Source organism: Chiloscyllium punctatum, chromosome 18 (assembly GCF_047496795.1).
Source record: "Chiloscyllium punctatum isolate Juve2018m chromosome 18, sChiPun1.3, whole genome shotgun sequence".
Lineage (NCBI taxonomy): Eukaryota > Metazoa > Chordata > Chondrichthyes > Orectolobiformes > Hemiscylliidae > Chiloscyllium > Chiloscyllium punctatum.
In genome coordinates, this window is record NC_092756.1 from 72,825,544 (window position 1) to 72,836,536 (window position 10,993).

Below are 10,993 nucleotides of genomic sequence, written 5' to 3' on the forward strand. Positions count from 1 at the left end.
GTTGCCACATGGATCAAACTGACTTGGTAATGTTTTAATTCCATGATCTCAAAGCAGCCATGCAGAGTTTTAAAGATATTAGGTCAGAGATTAACTTAATTTGAATGGATATAATGCAGTGAGAGGGTTTTAATTGGAGAGAATGTTTAAATTGAAAGTATCCCCAGAAGGGATGGAAACCACAGGCAGTAGCTTAGAAGATCAGAGATGGAGCTGTTAGGTCACTGGGACAACACGTGCTTCTGGGGCCATGTCAGGAGAATTGATCCCCTCAACCTTGGTTGTGTTCATGTCAGAACAATGCTGCACTCTCCCAACATTTATGTTCACCAACATTTCACGAGTTTCATCCCACCATCAAACTCACCATGGACTCCTGTTTAGTATCTGTCTCATTCTTGGACACATGCATCTCCATCAAGGATGGACACCACAGCACCTCACTCAACCACAAACCCACCCTCAACATATTAAAACAGCCGTCCCCTCTGTACAAGCCGTACACTTACACAGGATCTGTTCAGGTGAGGGGGGAATGTGAGGGGCACTTGGAAGTACACAAGGATGCCCTGATAAGAATGTGATACGATGCTTAACTCATCAATCGCCAGTTCTGACATGCCCCAGGGAGAAACTGCAATGACCTCCTCAGGAGACAGACACGAGCTGCAACCGACAGGGTACCCTTCATTGTCCAGTACTTACCAGGAGCTGAGAAACTACGTCACATTCTCCACAGCCTGCAACACATTATCGATGAGGATGAGCACCTCGCCAAGACCTTCCCTACCCCTCCACTTCTCACCTTTAAACAGCCACCAAACCTTAAACAGACCATTGTTCACAGCAAACTGCCCGGCCTTCAGGACAACACCAAACAACCCTGTCACAGCAGACACTGTAAAACGTGTCAGAGTGTCGCCATGGATACCGCCATGACACATGGGGACATCTCCCACCATGTACGCGGCAGGTACTCATGTGACTCGGCCAACGTTGTCTATCTCATACGCTGCAGGGAAGGATGCCCAATGCATGGTATATTGGTGAGACCGAGCAGAGGCCACGGCAACAGATGAATGGGCACCGCGTAACAATCACCAAACAGAGGTGTTCCCTCCCAGTCGGAGATCACTTCAACGATCAGGGACTTTCAACCTCGATCCTTCAGGTAACCATCCTCCAAGGTGGGCTTTGGGACAGGCAACAACGAAAAGTGGCTGAGCAGAGGCTGATAACAACGTTTGGTATCCATGGGGATGGCCTCAACTGGGACCTTGGGTTCATGTCAGACTACAGCTGACCCCACTGCACTATACACACACACACACACACACACACACACACACACACACACACACACACTCTTCCTGTCACACAATACACATACACACTCCCACACTCACACCCACACACACACCTTCTCACAGATGTATACCCCATTACACTCAAACACATACACACACACACACTCTCATAGACACTCACATCATCGCCCCCTCACACGCACACACAACGCACACACTCACTCGGTCTCCCCTGCACACACACACATAAACCTGTTGTCCACCCCAATCTAACACCGGCTCCTCCAAATCATAACCTTTATGTCAATGACTGGTGCATTTTGGATGATAATGTAAAACATAACAATAGAAACCATCCAAAGTTGGGGCTTGATGTTTTCAAGTCATTACACTATGACTTTTCCCCTGGCGGTTTATTCCATTGTGGGATTGTTTTGATTCATTTCCAGGGAGTGAACATTGATGGCTAGATCAACATTTATTGCCTCTCCCTAGTTTCCCCTGAAAGGTGATGGGGAGCTATCTTTTTGAACCACTGCAATCCATGTGCTGCCTGTATCTCCTTTCAAACTGATTGAAGATTTAACAGGAGGGAGTCGGCCATTTTGGATTTGTTCAATACATTCGCATCACTTGTATGACCCTTTGATATTTTACTTATACATTCTGTGTCTGATGCCTCCTCTCTCATTACACCTGATGAAGGAGCAATGCTCCAAAAGCTCGTGGTTTCAAATAGACCCGTTGGACTAAAACCTGGTGTGGTGTGATTTTTGACCATTTGTTGGAGGTAAACCTACAATGAATCAATGGAGGGTGTTCCAGGATTGTGACCGAGCTACAGGGAAGGAATGCGATATGTTTCTGACTAGGCCAGCATTTATTGCCCAGAGGGTGAGTCAACCACATTGCTGTGGGTCTGTAGTCTCACCAGGTTTTCTTCCTGAAAGGAGAATATGGAACCAGTTAGCTTCCTAACAAACCTCAATCGCAATATATGGTTCCCATCAGACAAAGCTCCTCCTGAGCTGAGATTTCACCACCTTGTATGGTGGGATTACAGTCCATCTCCCCCACACCATGAACTTGGTGTTCTGGATTCCTACTCCAGGTCTAGCACTGCACCACCATCTCCCCTTATTAACTGGAACTGAGATCAAACAGACACAGGGTGCTGATCAGAGTTCATGTTTAAAAACATAACAGCCCAAATGGGATATGAACTCACAACCCCTGGCTTTGAACATGGACACCCTCTTCATGATGCATCTGAGGTGAGATACCATGTTAGCCACCAACGACAATTGATAGCTCTGTCTTTGGTTGTGTTCCGAAGATCTTAAAAATTCGGCAATTCAGCTCCTCGAGCCTGCTTTGTCATTCCACACGATCATGGCTGATCTCATCTCGGCCTCAACTCCACTTTCCTGCCTGCTCTCCATAACACTTCAACCCAACTACAGCCTGCATGGAGTGATCCCTTTTCATGGCACAAGGCACTTCACAGGAACCACATTCAGGAAACCATTACACATGGACCGAAACCTTGGCCAAAGAGAGGAACACCTTGAGATCCTGAGACCCCAAGGTAGAGGGGTGGAGATCTTTACAGAGTGACTTCCAGAGGGTACCATCCAGGCACAGACAGTGATGTCCAAGCAATGAATAACAGGAAGTTGCAGGAAGCCAATCTGGCCTTTAATTTCCTGGATTATTCCTGTTACCCTTCTTAAACAAAGAAATAACATTGGGTATTCTCCAGTCCTCTGGGACTTCTCCTGTGACGATAAAGGAAAGAAAGATTTTCTGCAAATCCTGAGTAATTTCCTCACCTGCCTCTCTCAGGCTTTTAGGATAGATTCCATCAGGTCTTGGGGACTGGTCTACGTTAATGATTTTCAAAATACCCAACACCTCCTTTTTCATATCAAATTGAATTGGTTTTTAAAAGTAGCAAATTCAACCAGGATGTGGAAAGTTAACAAAAGGATGTGTATATTCATTACGAAATACAAAAGTAATAACGTGACACGCATACACACAGATTAGGAATAGAAGGGGTTTCATGTAGATATCTCGAAAGATGTTGTAAAACTTGCAAGTATTCAGAAAAGATTCACAAGGGTGTTGAAATGGTTACAGGGTTTGTGCTATCGCAAGAGGATGAATAGACTGAGGCTATTTTCTCTGGAGTGTTGGAGGCTGAAGGGTGACCTTATAGAGGTTTATAAAATCATGAGGGACATGGATAGGGTGAATAGCTTCAGTCTTTTCCCCAGGGTGGGGGAGTACAAAAACAGAGGGCATAGGTTTAAGGTGAGATGAATAATAATTTAAAAGGAACCTAAGGGGCAACCTTTTCATGCAGAGGGTGGTGCTTATATGGAACATACTGCAAGAGGAAGTGGTGGAGGCTGGTACAATAACAACATTTAGAAGTTAAAAGTCACACAACACCAGGTTATAATCCCACAGGTTTATTTGGAAGCACTAGCTTTCAGAGCGCTGCTCATTCATCAGGTGAAGACAACCACCCAGTGAAGGAGCATCGCTTCGAAAGCTAGTGCTTCCAAATAAACCCGCTGGACTATAACCTGGTGTTGTGTGATTTTTAACTTTGTCCACCCCAGTCTAACCCTGGCTCCTCCAAAACATTTAAAAGGCATTGGGATGGGGGTATATGAACAATGTGGGTTTAGAGGGATATCGGCCAAATGCTGGCAAGTCGGACTAGATTAATTCTGGATATCAGGTCGGCATAGACGAGTTGGACCAAAGGGTCTGTTTCCGTGCTGTATAACTCTAAGACTCTGTAACATTTAAAAGGCAGCTGGATGGGGACATGAATAAGAAGGCTTCAGAGGGATATGGGCCAAATGCTGGTTTGTGGGACTAGATAACTTTCGGATATCTGGTTGGCATGGACGAGTTGGAGCGAAGGATCTGTACAACTCTGTGACTCTGTAAGTGTAAGCTTTCTTGGGAGATTTTGACTTTTGTTACAGAGCCTTTTTAAATGACTGGGACATTTTAATTTGTGCTTATTTGGTTTAATTGGTTTCTTTTAATTTGTTTTCAGAGTCGTGTAAGGAGACTTCTGAAAAGTAGGCTGTCAGTAGGTTAGAAGATGGAATAGGTTATGCTGCATTCTGCAATTACAGCGATGATGATGTGCCAAGTGTAATACTTCAACTGGCTGAGCATTGATTTATTGGTTAATACTCTTAGCCATTGAAGTTATAACATCTTCAGTTGAGAGTGAAAGCATATATCTTGGGAGGATATTTAATTGCTCTAAAGATACCACGTATCTGAAAGTTCCCTGCAGTTAATAGATCAATGGGACAGGAATTACCTATTATATCACAAAGTAAGTCTGTTTCTCTCTGCTGAACTTCTACTCAGCTAAAGATTGACTCTGCCTGTTGTGTGACATGGCTTTTAATTTCCACTGATCAACCAGATGAACATTAGTAACACAATGTAATTAAACTCAACTTTCCTTCAGTAATCTTGTTGGTGATGCAGACAAAGGGGGACAAAATTTGGTTGGCGGTTCAACTTGATTTTATGAACAAAATATTAAAACAGATTGTCAGCATTTCCCAAATTCCCACAATTTTTACTCACTCTATAGCTCTATCCATCTGAGAAAGGATATTAACTGGAACAATCCATGTTGAGCCATTGGAATCTCCTTCCTGTCCCGATATAGGGCTGGCTCTCTTCCACAAAGGGGGGTCTCGCAAGTTCGGGCAGATCTTTCTACTGAGACAGGAAACAATTTCTCTTCATTCTGAGGCACCAAGAGGGTCTGAGAAATGAAGGGACAATGTCATAACTGGTCAGAAAGGCCTTAGACAGTGTTCTTTAACTGTTACACCTTGACAGCAGCTGCTCCATATTTTCGTGTGTCCCACAACATGTCATTTAATCTCGATCTTGGAACATGCTCAGCTGTAGCACTCGTTTCAGGTCAACACTTTCCACAGAGAGTACAAGATGGGAGCCTGAGGGCTCTAATGAATAAGGCCCTGGCTTCCCTGAGCTGGTAATTGTTGGTTCAAGTCCCATCAGATGGGCTTGGGTTTTAAGCCTGGGCTTTGTTGCTGATTTTCATTCCATGTCAACTTCATCTCAATCCATGCTGACTGAATTTTTCATCGACAGTACTCTGTTAAAAATCACTGTGCCTACGTTGAGATTATGGCAAATGATGTGGCAGAGAAACTTGCACAAGGTAATTCCGGGATTTGGGAGATCTTGGGGTGAATTGTCTGAAAGAGACAGCACAGCCCCAATGGGCTGAATGCCCGCGAAGATTCTGTTGATTTGTCCTCAATGCAGCTTTTTGCAACATCTCCACTTTCCCCTTCCCCACTAACTGCAAATATCTTGAAAGTGCTGCACACAATAACATTGAGCCCTTTTCCTTCTGCTCCATTTGCCTCAAACTGTGGGTCTGCAAAGTTGGAGTTGAGTTGATTTCTCAACTGGGAGAAAGTGAGCACTGCAGATGTGAGAGATCAGAGTCAAACTGTGTGGTGCTGGAAAAGTACAGCTGGTCAGGCGGCATCCGAGGAGCAGGGGAGTCAATGTTTCGAGTATAAGCTCTTCAGGCCTATGCTCGAAATGTCGACTCTCCTGCTCCTCGGACGCTGTCTGACCGGCTGTGATTTCTCAAATGTCCGTCTGGGGCCAAATGGGAGGCGAGATCAATTTATCAAGCAGCCGACAATTTAGCATGAAATGGAAGGGGCAAAAAACAATCAGTAAGAGTAGAAAACTCAGAAAAAAACAATATGACAGGGCAGGGTTCAGTATTTAAAGTTTGCCATTTGTCCTTGATGGGTGTATCCCCAACAGCCTAATGGATAAGGCACTGGTCTCCTAAACCTGGGGTTTTTGGATTTAAGTCCCATCTGGGGTGTCAGGTTATTTCTGGCTTGTTCACAGTCAACGTTATTTCTAATTGACTTTGGAGAAATCCCACTTGTCTGCTTTCAGCTGATGGGAAGTGGTGCCCAACATGTTCTTGCTCAAGATTTTCGGGGATCTGCAGGATGGGGGGTGAATCGTCTGAAAGAGACAACACAGTCACAGTGGCTGAAAATCTGCTGAGATTCTCCTGGGGATGACATGGTGGCTCAGTGGGTAACACTGCTGCCTCACAGCGTCAGGGACCTGGCTTTGATCTCTCCCTTGGGTGACTGTTTGTGTAGAGTTTCCAAGTTGGCTCCGTGGTTAGCACTGCTGTCTCATAGCATCAGGGACTGAGGTTCAATTTCAGCCTCTGGTGACAGTTTGTGTGGATTTTGCACTTTCTCCCCGTGTCTGTGTGGGTTTCCTCCAGGTGCTCCAGTTTCCTCCCACAAGTAAATTAGCCATGCAAAATTGCCCAGACTGTTCAGGGATGTGAATGTTGGGTACATTTGTCAGGAGGACATGTAGGGGAGTGAGTCTGGGTGGACTTGTTGGGCCAAATGGCCTGGTTCCACACTGTATGGATTCTATGAGAAAGACATTTGGACAGGTACATGACAGGAAATGCTTGTGTGGATGTGGACCAAGTGGAGGCAGGTGCAATTAGTTTTAAAGTTAACGGCTCCATGACACTGCCCCTTCACTTTGGGAGAGGAGTACGCCAAGGCGGCCCCCTGTCCGGCCAGCTGGATTCCCTGTGCGTGGAGCTTGTCGTGTGCCTCTTGTGGAGGAGGTTGTCGGGGCTGGTTCTGCACAGTGCGGGCACGGGGGTGGTCATCTCAGCCTACACTGACCACGTGCTCCTCCCTTTCACCGACCCTGCTGACCTGGGGAGGATGTGTGAGTGCCAGGGCTTGTACTCAGCGGCCTCTTCCACCAGGATCAACTGGGCCCAATATTCCAACAACTCGTCAGTCCGTGGTGGGTGGAGTCTCTGCTGGAGGAGTTACGGGGGTTCAGCTGGAGTACCACCATCTCCTCGACCTGGGGGTCTACCTCAGCCCAGCTGAGGAATCCTGGCCGGGGAACTGGCAGGAGCTGGAGGCCAAAGTCTCACCTCGCCTAGGCCTCTGGACAGGACTGCTCCGAGTGCTGTCTCACAGGAGTCGAGTGTTGGTCATAAACCAGCTGGTGCCTGCCATGCTGTGGTACTGGCTGGTCACTTTGGTCCCTCCTCCTGGTTTTGTCGCTGACATCCAGAGAATGTTGGTTCACTTCTTCTGGGACAAAAAGATGCACTGGGTCACTGCGCAGGTCCTGAGTCTCCATATTGAGGGGGACGGTCAGTCGCTGGTGTGCGTTCACACCCAGGTAGCGACGTTCCACCTTCAGACCTTGCAGCGATACCTTTACATTGAGCCCCCCCCTGGGCGGGGGGCCCTGGCGACGTACTTTTTCCACCAGGTGCGTAACCTCAACTACGAGACTCAGCTCCTGCTCAGCGACCGTGATGGTTTGGAGGTCACTCTCAGGACACTGCCTGTCTTTTACCAGGACCTGCTCACGGTCTGGAACATGGTCGAATCGCGTCACGCCTACCCTCCGGCAGGAGTAGCGGCTGTCGTCAGGGAGACGTTGCTCAGGAATCCACACCTCCGTACTCGTGGGTTCGAGTGACTGTCGGAGGGGAGGGCCGGGACTGTGAGGGTGACCAGGGTCGGGGACGTGCTGGATGGTGGGGGCCTGGGCTGGACGCTGCCGCAGGATATAGCGAGCAGGGCAGCGGTAGACGTCCGATACGTGGCCACCACCATCTGACGCCTTAAAACGACGGTGCTCAGACCCCACGTAGTGCCCCAGTTGGAGGATGCTCAGGTGTGCGGTGGGATCCCGTCTGCACTCACTCCTGCCCGGACGGAATTTCACATTGGCCCCAGGGTCCTGTATTTCCTGCGGGAGACTGTGCCCCACAACCTGAGCTGTCTCTAGAGTTTTAGTTTTGTCCCTTTCAGGGGTGTATCACAGAGGGCCCTGTCCAGACTGCTGCTGCACACCCTCATCCACCTCCCGGACACACCCTGGCGTGCCCATTTACCACCGGGCGGTGGGGACCATCCCCAGTGAAGGGCTCTCTACATGGGAGTCCTCCCCCTTTCTCACGGGGATCTGGGTTGGAGGGTATTGCACGCGGCAGTCCGCAGATTGCGGTGGTTCACGGACTCCCAGCCCAACTGCTTGTTCTGTGGTGCTGTGGAGTCCATGGAACAGGGCGCTTGCACTCCCTTTTTAGCTTTCTGGGAAACCTTCTCCTCCGTTTCTGGTTGGACTTCAACCCCACACTCCCCATCATTGGGCACCCAGTGCCGAGGGGGGAGGGTTGGTCAGAGGATCTCCTCGTGGGTCTACTCCTGGGCCTGGCCAAACTGGTTGTTCGGGTCAATCGCCTGACCCTCTTCCGCGGTTACGTTCGAGCCCGGGTGTCCCTGGAGAAGGAGCACGCAGTGTCTACCAACATCCTTGAGCTGTTCAGAGAGTGCCCTCCCCCTCACTGTTTGGTCACACAGCATTGCCCTTTGATGCTTGTCACTGGCCACTTGGGTGTTTCCTTTCTTCCTGATGGTGGGAATTGAATAAAGATTTGTCCATCTGTTGTCTTTCACTGTGTCTCACACCTGCACACACACAACATGGGGGCTGGGGAAAATATAAGCACTACCACAGTTAGGCAGCAGTGCCGGGGTAAAGAGAAAAACATATATAACCTGGAGATTTAGAATCCCCTCAGTCCAGGGCACTGACTCTGTGCTGGCTGAGCCACAGTCAGTGTGTTCTTGGAAAACAAAACTTAAAAGCTGCCATTTTATTATCACATATGTGGTCCCTGTGGCCTAATGGATAAGGCACTGGCCTCCGCAGCCAGGGATTGTGGGTTCAAGTCCCATCTTGGGTGTCTGACCTTTAACCCTTGTCTTCGTGGCTGATCTTCGTCTGAGGTCAAGTCAATTCCTCATCTTCTCTAGAAAGGTCCCCAGCTCGGTGTTGGGTTGGTGGCACCTTGTGTCAGAAAAACACAGAATGTTGAGGATATGCAGGATATTGGGGTGAATCGTCTGAAAGAGACAGCACAGTCACAATGACTGAAAACCTGCTGAGATTCTCCTGGGGATGGCATGTTGGCTCAGTGGGTAGCACTGCTGCCTCAGTGTGAGGGACCTGGCTTTGATTCCTCCCTTGGGTGTCTGTTTGTGTCGAGTTTGCACATTCCCCCCATGGGGTACTCCGGGTGCTTTGGTTTCCTCCCTCTTTTTTTTTATTTCAAAAATATACTTTATTCATAAAATGATTTGATGGTCTGTGCATTTGATCATGCCATACATATGTCCATATTTACAAACACAGATTCGAATTTATCCTTGTCATTTACAATCCTGTGCATTTTTCAATCTTGTACATATACATATATTTGGCTGAGGCATCAGCAGAGCCCAAAAAAACATCTGCATGGGCCCCCTGTTCTTCTTTAGGCAGGCCGATCTTACACGGTGGTCTTTCCCCACCGCGCCTTGGCGGCAGCTGCCCCAAGCTTCAGCGCGTCCCTCAGCACGTAGTCTTGGACCTTGGAATGTGCCAGTCTGCAACACTCGGTCGGGGTCAACTCCTTCAGCTGGAAGACCAACAGGTTTTGGACCGCCCAGAGAGCGTCCTTCACCGAGTTGATGATCCTCCAGGCGCAGTTAATGTTCATCTTGGTGTGAGTCCCGGGGAACAGGCCGTAGAGCACGGAGTCCCGCGTCACGGCGCTGCTCGGGACGAACCTCGACAAGCACCACTGCATTCCTCTCCAGACTTCCTCTGCATAGGCACATTCCAGAAGGAGATGTGTGACAGTCTCGTCCCCCCCGCAGCCACTTCGAGGGCAGCGTGCGGTGCGGCAGAGAGTCCAGGCGTGCATAAAGGATCTCACAGGCAGAGCCCTTCTCACCACCAGCCAAGCCATGTCTTGGTGCTTGTTGGAAAGTTCTGGCGATGAGGCATTCTGCCAAATGGCTTTGACAGTCTGCTCAGGGAACCGCTCGACAGGATCCGCCCTCTCCTTTTCCCGAAGGGTCTCAAGGACGATACGTGTCTGTTGATTTGTCCTCAATGCAGCTGTTTGCAACATCTCCACTTACTCCTTCCCCACTAACTGCAAATATCTTCAAGGTGCTGCACAAAGTAACATTGAGCCCTTTGCTATTTTCTTGTCTGCTCCATATTCCTCAGACTTGAGTTGTGCAAAGTTGGAGATTGGTTGATTTTCTCGTCTGTCCGTTTGGGGACAAATGGGAAGTGAGATTGATTAATCAAGCAGCCAACAATTTCGCATGAGATGGTAGGGGTCAAAAACAATCAGTGAGAGGATAACACTCAGAAACACACAGTATGAGAGGTCGGGTGCAGTACATAAAGGCTGTGATTTTCAGCCTGCTGTGTGGCCCCAGTGGCCTAATGGATATGGCACTGGCCTTCTAAGCCAGGGATTGTGGGTTCGAGTCCCATCTGGGGTGTCAGTCACTTGCCCTTTGTCAACTTGATTTTTAATCTACTTTGGGAAAATCTCCATGTCTGCATTCAGTTGATGGGAAGTGGTGCCCCACATCTTCTTGCGCAAGTTTTGCATGAATTTGTAGGATTGAGGTGAATCGTCTGAAAGAGAAAGCATAGTCACAATGGCTGAAAACCTGCTGAGATTCTCCTGGGGATGGCATGGTGGCTCATTGGGT

The 10,993-nt window shown here is 48.5% G+C and overlaps 1 non-coding gene across 1 annotated transcript; it reads left to right on the forward strand.

The window, feature by feature from the left end:
• Nucleotides 1–10,704: 10,704 nt before the first annotated feature.
• On the forward strand, nucleotides 10,705–10,777 carry trnar-ucu (transfer RNA arginine (anticodon UCU)). Its single transcript has one exon. It is a non-coding gene; the product is annotated as a tRNA-Arg (tRNA).
• Nucleotides 10,778–10,993: the final 216 nt, after the last annotated feature.